General features: G+C 43.0%; 3 pseudogenes; 1 reads left to right on the top strand and 2 right to left on the bottom strand.

Annotated features, from left to right (window-relative positions):
* The first annotated feature begins 2472 nt into the window (after nt 1–2472).
* LOC119574094 lies at nt 2473–4137 on the top strand (annotated as a pseudogene).
* Nucleotides 4138–6692: 2555 nt separating this feature from the next.
* On the bottom strand, nt 6693–8631 carry LOC119574689 (annotated as a pseudogene).
* A 581-nt stretch (nt 8632–9212) lies between these two features.
* The window catches only part of LOC119574092, a 2002-nt pseudogene continuing 620 nt past the window's right edge, over nt 9213–10594 (bottom strand).

Below are 10594 nucleotides of genomic sequence, written 5' to 3'. Positions count from 1 at the left end.
TCCCCCACTCCCCCACATGTCTCTAATTTCTGACTAATCACGTATTCACAGCAGGGCTTTATCTCTGGTCCTACTTCCAATCACCATTTTTCTGTATCTGGTATGGTCCTTTTGTATATTTTAACCTTTACCAAAAATGGTTATGTGCAGAAATTATTAAAATGCACACCATTTATATTATAGATTAACCTTTCCCGCGGGTGGTATTCATAGTGGCCTGGGCCCCGCTGCCGTGGGCTCATATCGTCGCCCTAGCATGCGTGACCACTCATGCCCAATACCAGCATCCCTTCCCTTTTCTTCAAAATACTAGAGCCTTGTTGTATTTCAAAATTATTATCCAAGGTCTCTATTTGCCATATTTCCTGATAAATCAAGACTAGGATATTTTTGTTGTTATGTAGACTCCATAGTTGATCATTATTCGCTCTATAGTCTGAATAAAATCAGTAGTGTGTGGAATCATGGAGCTGAAACCATAGGTTTTGTATTATTATTATTTTTATTATTTTTTTTTTTTTTTTTTTTTTTTTTCAAGTTATTTTAAGATAACTTTAGTTTCAACGGTTTATATTATCATTTCCCCTTATAGATATATTTTTATGTTCAGTATTTTATAAATATGTTCCCCCCCCCCCCCCCCAAAATACATATTGGTATTTTCACGTGGTTTTACATCATCACTTCTTGAATACTATATAATATCTCTGGCCAATGTAGCCGATTACCAACGTAATTTTTTTTACGCAAAAACCTGGGAAAGCCCGAGAAGCCTTTATGAAATGCATAGTATAGCAAAAATTTTGAAAAAGTTTTAAAAAACTATAAATCCCATTTTCAGTGGCAAAAAATTATTATTCTGCCGTAATTGTAACAATAAACTCATGGCAGGGGCCATACATACACCATGGCTTTGTACGTACATGCCCCCGGCAGATAGTCCGGGCATGCCATGGCATGTACGTACATGCCACCCGTCGGGATGCGTTTAATGAGAGCAATAGTTCAGCAGTAATTAAAGAGAGACAAGAGGTATAGATTTGATACCGATGTAATTAAAAACCCTATATGAATAGCTGAAGGTAGGAATTAAACATTTTTTTGCACAACAAGAGCAAGCAAGTGGAATGTTTAGATATTCTTTCGGGAAAATTTGACTGGGAATAAAACATTGTAATAATATTCTAGACTAGGGAATGCAGCAGCATGTTTTATTTTTTAAAGATTAGTTGCCATAAATCAGTTAATTATGAATGTAACCACCAGATGACAATTCAAAATTTTTTCAGATCAAAAAGATGTCAGGATTTTATTGACTAGAGAGAGAGGGAAGAAAAAGTTCCATCAGCTGTTTGAAATTCAGTGATGAACAATTTTTTCTGTTGACTTTATTATTTTTTTATTTAGATAACTTGACTTTCAGTAGGGGAAAAAAATGCTATTAACTAACCAAGAACTTTTTCTTGTACTTAAACTGGTTGCATTCTCTTCATAAATCCTCTTCAGTTTTGTTGCAATCTGTAGTGGAAGAGAGCAGCATAGTTGTCAGGTGATCAGTAACTTAAAACCTTGGACCTTTGTTCACTTACTGTTTTGCTTTCACATTCTTTGACCATAGAACATTTAAAATTGCTTCAAAAACAGGAGATATGCAATATACAATCTGTGAGATGTTTTGGGAAATATTGTAGTGAAGTAGCTGCAGTTAAATGAGATGCAGAATATATTTTATATATATATATATATATATATATATATATATATATATATATATATATAATATTTTATATTTTATATGTTTTATTTATTAATAGAGTTTATACTCAAGGATTGATTCATAATTTATTTTTTAGTTTCCCTTACAACATTTGTTTTTTTCAGAGACCAACTAAGTATGATAGTTCCTTTAGAGTAGGAGAAGCCTATCTTAGCATACATACTGTTTTCATGCCTGTGTGCTTATAATATGAACTTTTAAAGATATTTTTGCACTCTCAAATTTTATTATTACTAATATATTTACTTTATTAAATCTTGTATATTTTTTCTGTAATTACTTTCTTCCCTAGCATTTAGAATAGTGATTATAAACCTATTGGATCTGGCTGCTTCACAGTGGGTGCATGGACCCAAATCAAAGGCATTTAGCTTCTTTGAGTGGCGACTCCAGGGTGTGTGGCTTTTAGGCTTGTCCCACATGAAGATTCCTCTTTGCACTGCTTTTTACCCTTTTCTGAAAGACACATTATTTACTGTGTAGCTATTTTCTAAGGTCTATATTTTCATTGTTATGCTGTATCAATATGACACCAATAACAAAAAACTAACATTGTGTTATTTGTAGTATTTTTTATAATTTTTGCAATAGTCAGTTTTCTGTAATACACCTTACACTGCTAATAGCAGCTGCAAAAATGGGTTTCCTGCTTATTGACATGGTGTTCTCCTGGAGATGACACTACCACAGCATGGATGACTTTTGGAAAAACTTCACCTCCTGGACCAGTGAAAATCCTGCGGAGTTTACAAACTAGCCCCTTCCAAAAGGCTCCTGAGTCAATCTCACTCCAAGTGCTTTGTGCACTCATGGCGAGAGGTCCCACTACCCAGCATTTGGCAAAAATTTCCCCTATGGCAAAGCCGTTCCCACTCCCTGCCCCTCAGAGAGATCTGTTTCCATGGCAAGACATTCCTGCCCCCTCACCACTCGCCCAAATTTTAGTGTTAAGATGTCCATGTCACCCAGATCCAGTAGGTTAAATAATGGATGATTATTAGATTGCTCTGGTGAATACATTTAGCTAAAGTATTCCATTTAGCTGAAGAAGGATTATTTTCACATTTTCAGTTTAGATAAACACTTTTTTTTTTCTGAAATAATGAGTAAGACTTAATACTAAAAATGCACATAGGATAATATCCTACATTGTAAAAATATACTTGATATTGAGCCATTGCTGCTGGGTATATGCATTTTCTGCTGTGGTTATGCTTATCTATTTTATTTGTACATAGTTGGTTACACAAGGCTTTAGAAGTACTTGATTCCCAAAAAAAGTCACTTTTATACCTACATGCGTGATTGATTGATTGATTGATTGTGCGGGGTGTGCTGTGTGTGCGGGGTGGGTCAAATAGTTAAAAAGGAATACAATACAAATACATAAAGATAATTCATTTACTATCAGGCATTAAACTGTTATACCATGAATGAACTTTGCAACTCTTATAGGCAAACCATCTTATTTCATTTTTTTTCTCTTTTTTCAGTTTGCTGAGGAGGAGGAGGAAGAGGAAGAGAAAGAGATTCCTGAGCGCAAAAAGGTCCAACCCTCATCTCGGGGACAGGGCTCTTTGCAGTATTGCCCGAGCCTAAAAATTTGGCAGTGAAGGAGACAAACGCTCACTTGTGCCCCATATCCTCACCAAAAGACCTACTGAACCACCAAAAAAGAAGCCAAGAAAGGCACCGACACATGTTAAGGCTTTGGTGGAGGCAAATGACTTGATGAAGAAGCAGAGACTGGTGGGTCCTCTGACTTCTTTTCACTCTCTGAGACAGTACCTGATCCAGCTACCCTGGGCAGAGAAAGTCGCCTCAATTAGGGACTGTGCCAGACGTTGAGCCCCCGATTTCTAAAAACACCTTCTCAGAACCAGCCTGTATCTGAAGAAGAGTCAGTGAACCTATGGCTTCCATGCATGCATAAAACAGACAATGTGTATCATCAGACTCATAATGAGGAGCGGGACTTCTATCCAGTTAATGAGCAGGAGGAGCATACCCCACAGCCAGCATCCTTCGCCCCCCAAGGAGGCGATGCTACGTTTGACGGGGAAAAGCGGCGCGGCAAGGGTGAGGCCATTAACTTCATTGATGTGAGTGCGGATGATCCCTTGCTTACACGGGATGAGTGGATGACAAAGGCTCTGACAGAAGAGAAGCCAACGCAGAGCTTCAGCAAGAAGAGGGAGGGGATGCCCTCTCAGAGAACTAAGCAGAAGCACCAGATCACCTTCCTGGCTCACCAGGCCAAGGAGAGAGAGCTGGAACTCAAGAACAATTGGGCTCAAAACAGAATGACTAAATTGAAAACCCCAGGCAAAATAGGGCTTCTGATTCCTCATGTACATTAATGTAAATATTATTTTTCTAAAAATGAAGTGTCGGATTTTGCTACAAGCGTTTGAAAAATTTACATTGTTTTTATTTAATTTCTGATGTCCTTACCTGTCTCATTTTCCGTGAATTTTATTTTAAGGAAATATATTTACGATTTGTCACCTCGTCTTTTCTTCACCAACTAAGACTTATGTAATTGTCCCTCAGTAGTGTGTAAAATAAAGGTGCAATGGGAGAATACTGATGACAGTGAATATTAATTTGGGACATTATAGTAAAATAGTGAATAAACAATTTATTTTTTGAATTGCAAAGGAAGTTGAGTACCAAATGACTTATTGATGAATAGGAATGGATATTCAATGGGATTAATAGTTGGTATAAAATGCAAATTTGAGAGGAGAAAGGGGAGAGGTGAAGGCACAGAGCCGAAAATCGGTTACTTTCTCTATACACTGGAAGTCATGAAAATGTTCCTGTTCACGTGCGTTGCTTCTGTTCAAAAGAGATTTTTGTTTGTTTAATGCTTTTGGTACATTATTTGATGTTTTAAGAACTTTTCCCTCATTGGTACAATTTTCATCATTATTGTTATTATTTTGTAATATCACGTGTTGTTGCTATTGTATCTTAATCATTATTTTTGCCATTATTATGATCTTTTTATTATTACTAGTGTTATTATTATCATCACTGTTAATACTTTTGTTGCTATTATTAGCTTTACTGTGATTATTATTTTGTTATTATTATTATCACCTTATTAATATTATTTTGTTATTGTTATTATCATTATTTATTATTTTAAATATTTTTATTTTGGGTTATGTTTGTTATGATTATCATAGTTATTATTATTATTATTATTATTATTATTGTTATTATTATTTTTGTTGTTGTTGTTTTTATTAATATTATGATTAGTGCAGTTAATATTATTATTGAAGGAATCATTATCTTCTTTATGATCCTTATTATTTTAAATGTTATGATTTTAATTTATACATTTTACAATAAACTTTTTTATGCTCTCTAAAACCCATAATTCTCCCTATTGTTTAGTATCTTTGTTTATATCATTACACATTTTTATTTTATATATTTCTCTATATTTTTAAATTTCCTTATACCACCCATTCAGAAATTCGGGTGTATTCTTGCCTCTCTGTTTTATGAATAAACAGAAGGGGAGAGAAGGAATCGGGTAATTTTATGCCTCCATTAATTAAAGAGAAGGTGACTCGATAAAAACACGGGTGCAAGGAAGGCAACGGCAAACCACCGCTCAAAATTCCCAAAGGAAATCATGGAAATCCATGATTGCCATCGCCCTTGTGGGTTTAGGGCACTTAAAAAATAATAATAATAAATAAATAAATAAATAAAGGAGGTCGTCATGTGTCCGTTTATGCTCATTTATGCATGTTTTAGGGGGTTTCTTAACGTGTTATCTAGCTTATAGAATGATGCCTTTTAGCCGAAGATTGTTAGAATGAAAATAAAATTGGTTGGTTATGTTGAAAGATTACCAAATGGATGCAATGCTTACATGGGCATAGATGTAGATATGAATATAGATACTGTTAGTGATGATGACAATGATAATGACTTTGGTAATAATGGTAATGATACTGATAATGATGATAATAATAATAATAATGATAATAATAATAATTATAATAATAATGATAATAATAATAATGATAATGATATGATCATTATGATGATGATGATGATGATAATAATAATAATAATAATAATAATAATAATAAACATATAAGATCACATACACTACACTACAGACTAAAACAAACAAATACACACGCACACACACACACACACACACACACACACACACACACACACACACACACACACACACACACACACACACTCACTCTCTCAAAACTCACACTCACTCTCACACTCACACTTTCTCTCTCTTGTCACGGGGCCTAGGAGATGGAGACTTAGTCCCTATGTAAGGGATCAGCCCTATCTTGGACCTCAGCTCTCGCATTAACTAATTTTGCATGGCTTTTTCCTCTCCCTCTTCCCTTTTCCCTCTCTTCTTCTTCCCCTTCTTCCGGCCACTTGTCCTAATCGTTAACTCATGTTTACCCTTTTTTTGCCACAGTACTTTACCATAACGTTGTATGACCTTCGATGCCTCGCACATTTATTTGTTTTGACCATTAACCCTTTTCATAGTAATCTGTATCAGGTGAAAATGTATTTACTTTCCATCAGATGGAACCCTTTTAGTGAAATAAAACTAATACAGATAGACTAGAACTGAAAAAAACACAACAGGAATACAAATGCCAAAGTAATCTAGAGAATATTTATAGGTTGACTTATGATAGCAGCTTCGAGCAAAGAATTTACATCAAGGTTAAAACATGAAATATCATGAAATATTATGTGCGTGGGAAAAAAAAGGAATCCCCAAATTAAAAATTGGGGATCCAAAATACCCTCCAGGTATAGTTCCAAAGCAGTGAGGTTGGAGTAGTCGACCCCTTGTGGAAGCCTCGCCAGGTGAATGTGTACATTCCGTCAGGGGAGGTTGGTAGTAGTACAGTTGGATTGCTGGTGTGTGCTGCAGTCCGTCACATAGCTTACCACTCTCTCGTCTCCATAGGAAGGGTTGGGTGTGTGGAGAGCTGCGAGGAAAGGGCGTTGAAAGTATGCATGTTATCTCTGAATAAGGAATCATAACGTGGCAATGATACAAAGTTTGTGTGGGAAGAGATGGCGTTAACTTTTCGGAGAAAGGTGATCTATATACCCGTAGAAAAAAAAAATGTCTTTCTCTTTTTTTCTATCTCCTCTCCCTCTCCTACATCTCTCTCATTATCTCTCTCTGTCTATGTCCTCGCCTCTCTCTCCCCCTTCCTTCCCTCCCTCCCTCTCCCCCTCCTTTTCTCTCCCTGCTCCCTCCCTTCCTCTCTCTCCTCCTTTTTTCCCCTTTCTCCCCCTTCCCCCCCCTCCCTTTCCCCTTTTTTCCCACCCCTCTCCCCTCCCCCCTCCTTCCTCATTCCCCTCTCCCCTCCCCCTTCCTCCCTCCCTCTCTCCCCTCCCTCCCTCCCCCCTCCCTTCCGTAGTGGGCAGTGCCCGAGGCAGACCTACCTGTCTCCTCGTACTTGACGCGGCACTCCTCCAAGTGGCCTCGGAAGGTGAACTCCTGGCCCTTGTACGTGTCGTTGAAGATGGCCGGCCTTTTTTAGTCGATGGTCACCTGATGGTCACAGTGAAGCCCAAATTACTCTCTGAGAAGCGTATGATATCCTTACATTTGTGTCTGTACATCAATATACTCGTATTTTACCATGATTAATTTTGGGGGAGTAAGATGCGAGCGTAACTAAGGGACGTAGGAAGAAGGACACGTGACATCAGAAATTACTTTAAAATACTAAATTTGTACCAAAAAAAAAGTGAGGCGTAGTTTTCCTTTCGAGTCCTCAGTCGCATCTACGGACACCCGCAAATTTGCTCTGTTAAATCTTCCACGACTGTTACAGAAAGGCAAGGGCGCTTCAACTCACGGAGTTTTCGTGAAGTCCCTCGAGGTAAATCCTGAGTCGGTCCATCCTGATCCTGGCGCCGAAGGAGAGGCCGGGGCCCCAATGTTCCGCCAGGTTGAAGGAGGTGGAGCCGCTGAAGGCGAGGGCGGACACCCGGGGCACGCGGCGCCCTCGGAGATGGCAGCGCCGCCCTCGCAGCCGGAGTCCGAGTCCAGCACGCGGATGGTCTTCTGGAAGGGCTGCGGAGGCGGGTAAAGGGGGCTGATGGAGTTCAAGGACTCGAACTGGATCTTGTTCAGTTTGTAAGGATGGTGTCGTAGTTATCCAGAGGGAGGGGGTGTTGGCGGGGTCGCAGTCCTTAAAGAAAAGGGGTAGAAGTAAGCGTTGCAGTACTCGTGCAGGATGACATTGATGGCCAGAATGTCGGAAACGGGGGTTTGAGGAAGAGCTTCATCATGACGTCCAGGACTGCAAGGTTCTGCTCCACGATGTGCTCCTTGTAGTTCTCCTCCGTGACCGCCTGGTCGACCAGATGCCCTTGACGCTGTCGAGGGACGCGTTGCCCCCCTCTACCGCCGCGGCGTCCTCGGCCAGGTTGGGGCCCCCTCCTCCAGCACGGACGCCACGTACTCGCAGAACGCCTGCACCTGCTCCGCCAGGGCCTGACTCCACACGCGCAGTTCGTTGAGCTTCATCTTGAGGTTCTTCACGCCGTCAACTTTGTCAGAAAAGTCTTCATCTGCAAGACACTTGATGGAGTAAACCCTGCAGACTCCCACTGGTCTGCAGTGACCCCGGCCTGCCTTGCGATCGCATACAGCGTCTCGCTGTCGTTGAAGTCATGAGCCAGGCCAGCCCGGTCCTCGTCCCAGGGCGGCAGGGGCGGCACGGTCGACATGAAGTTTTCCGTTTTTGACCATCATGGGCGTTAACAGCTTTGATCTTCTCTGTGATTTCCTCCATGGTCTCATCAAATGACTTGAACTCGAATGCATTTGACACGATCTCCCGACGTTACTTATGACTCCAATCGTGCCTCCAGGAAAGCCCATGATGCAGCGGGGGAACGTTGTGCCGACATTTAAAAACGAAATAAACCGTTGCTGCCCCTTGTACGCCCGGAGGCCTTCTTCGGCCCGATCCACAGCATCATTGACTTGGGGTCTTGAGGCCAAGGACGTTTTCATAGATGTCCATGAGGCCTTCCAGCTGTGATGGCCCAGGACACGTGGTTCTGCAGCTGAGCAGAATGGACGCTGTGCACCTCCTCCGCCCTCTCGATTGCGCGCTGTGCGTTGCTCTGCCCTGAACTCCAGGTCAGCTTTTCGCTCCTCGAAGTGAATGTTCATATCGAAGAGTCGCTCAGCATTTACCATAAGCTTTCTTCTGAGGTCGTCGTAAGCTTCCTTGTAGATAGCGATGTTGTCTGCCAGGTAGGGAACCATCTCGGCATAGACGCTGACACTGAGGTAAGGGACTTGCGGGAAGGGGCGAATTTGAAAGCGCGGCATTAATGTCATACAGCAGGTTTGTTGCTCTCTGGTTCGTGCCCACCATGTCTACTTTGGTCCAATTGTAGTCAGTCTGGTGACGAAGAGGCGAGGTCTCTGGATACAGCAGACTCTCACGCTCGTCAGATCCCGCAGGGTAGAGCTGCAGTAGACGGTCAGCCACAGCTGCCTGGCACTCACCCACTCGGGGACCTCATTCTCGCTGTACTCGGGCAGAGGCTGGCAGCTGCGTTTGGCCAGACATCGGCCCCGTCCAGCAGCCGCACGCTCAGCAACCCGTGTTCGTACTGGATCACCGCACGCCGTTGACGCGCCCCGCCGACACCTGCAGCTGGTAGAACGTTTCGGTGGTTGTGGGAGGGTAGAGCGCCGTCGGTGCCTCCATCAGGATAGGGTGAGCAAGCACTACGGTGCGAGCAGAGGGCGGTGAGGCGGTAGCGCAGAGGCGGGATGGGCCGTGTCAGAACCACCGTGTCAGCTATGATGGTGACCGAGTTAGTCAGCTCTGAGGTGGGCTGGGAAGGTCAGCCAGGTCAAAAAAAGAGACCTTCTAGGTGGAGGTCAGGAGTGTAGCGATGGAAAACAAAAGGACCCTGCAACATCCAGGTCGTCAGGGAGGCAGTGACGTTGCGCCGGAGGCTCGCCCATCAGGTCGTCCCCATCGGCACTAAACACTATGTGGTCCGTCCTGTTGTAGAAGCGGCGACTCTCACTCTCCGCCAGGTAGGCCTTGAGAGGCGAGAAAGGCTCGTGCAGCGCCGTGCAGTCAATGCTGCTGGAGCGGGCATCAGGGGGCATGCACAGGCTAACCAGAGCAGGGAGGTTCAGGAGGGAACAGCTGGCGATCTCCTCCTCGTGCTGAGCCCAGATCTGGACAGAGTCAGCTGACACGTCGCTGTTGCCTGGCAGGGAAGACACAGCAGAGCATGGAACAACGCGCAGGTAGTTGCTTGTTAAATTGAGCGTCACTGGTTCTTGGCAGGTCGTCGCGAAAAGCGTCAGTGGCAGTTTAATTAGATTGTTGTTGTCGATGGAGAATTCCCGAAATGCTTGGCTGGGGGGCGAGCATGCCCCCTGGAAGCACCTCCAGGGCGTTCTGGTCCAAATGCAGCTCAGTCAGTGCACTCAGGTTTCGGAACGTCCTCGAGTGCAAGCTGGAGATCTCGTTCCGGCTGAGCCAGAGAGCCTCGACGGCGTCCAGCCCAGAGAAGTCTTCCTCGGAAAGGCTTTCGATGCTGTTGCCCGAGAGGTCGAGACTGACGGCCTCGGGATGGTCCACGAAGCAATCCGTGGGGACGCGCTGGAGACCTAGGTCGCGGCAGGAGAGGGCAAAGTCCGTGGTCGACCAGGTGCAGGGGCACGCCTCTCCTGAAGCCTGCTGCGGCGGGCGCCAGGAGGGCGCCCAGAAGGATCTGCGCGAATGGGCGAGG

The sequence above is a fragment of the Penaeus monodon genome, chromosome 6 (genome assembly GCF_015228065.2).
Source record: "Penaeus monodon isolate SGIC_2016 chromosome 6, NSTDA_Pmon_1, whole genome shotgun sequence".
Classification (NCBI taxonomy): Eukaryota; Metazoa; Arthropoda; class Malacostraca; order Decapoda; family Penaeidae; genus Penaeus; species Penaeus monodon.
Note: the sequence above shows the minus strand (reverse complement) of the source record. Positions and strands in the feature narration are given on the sequence as shown.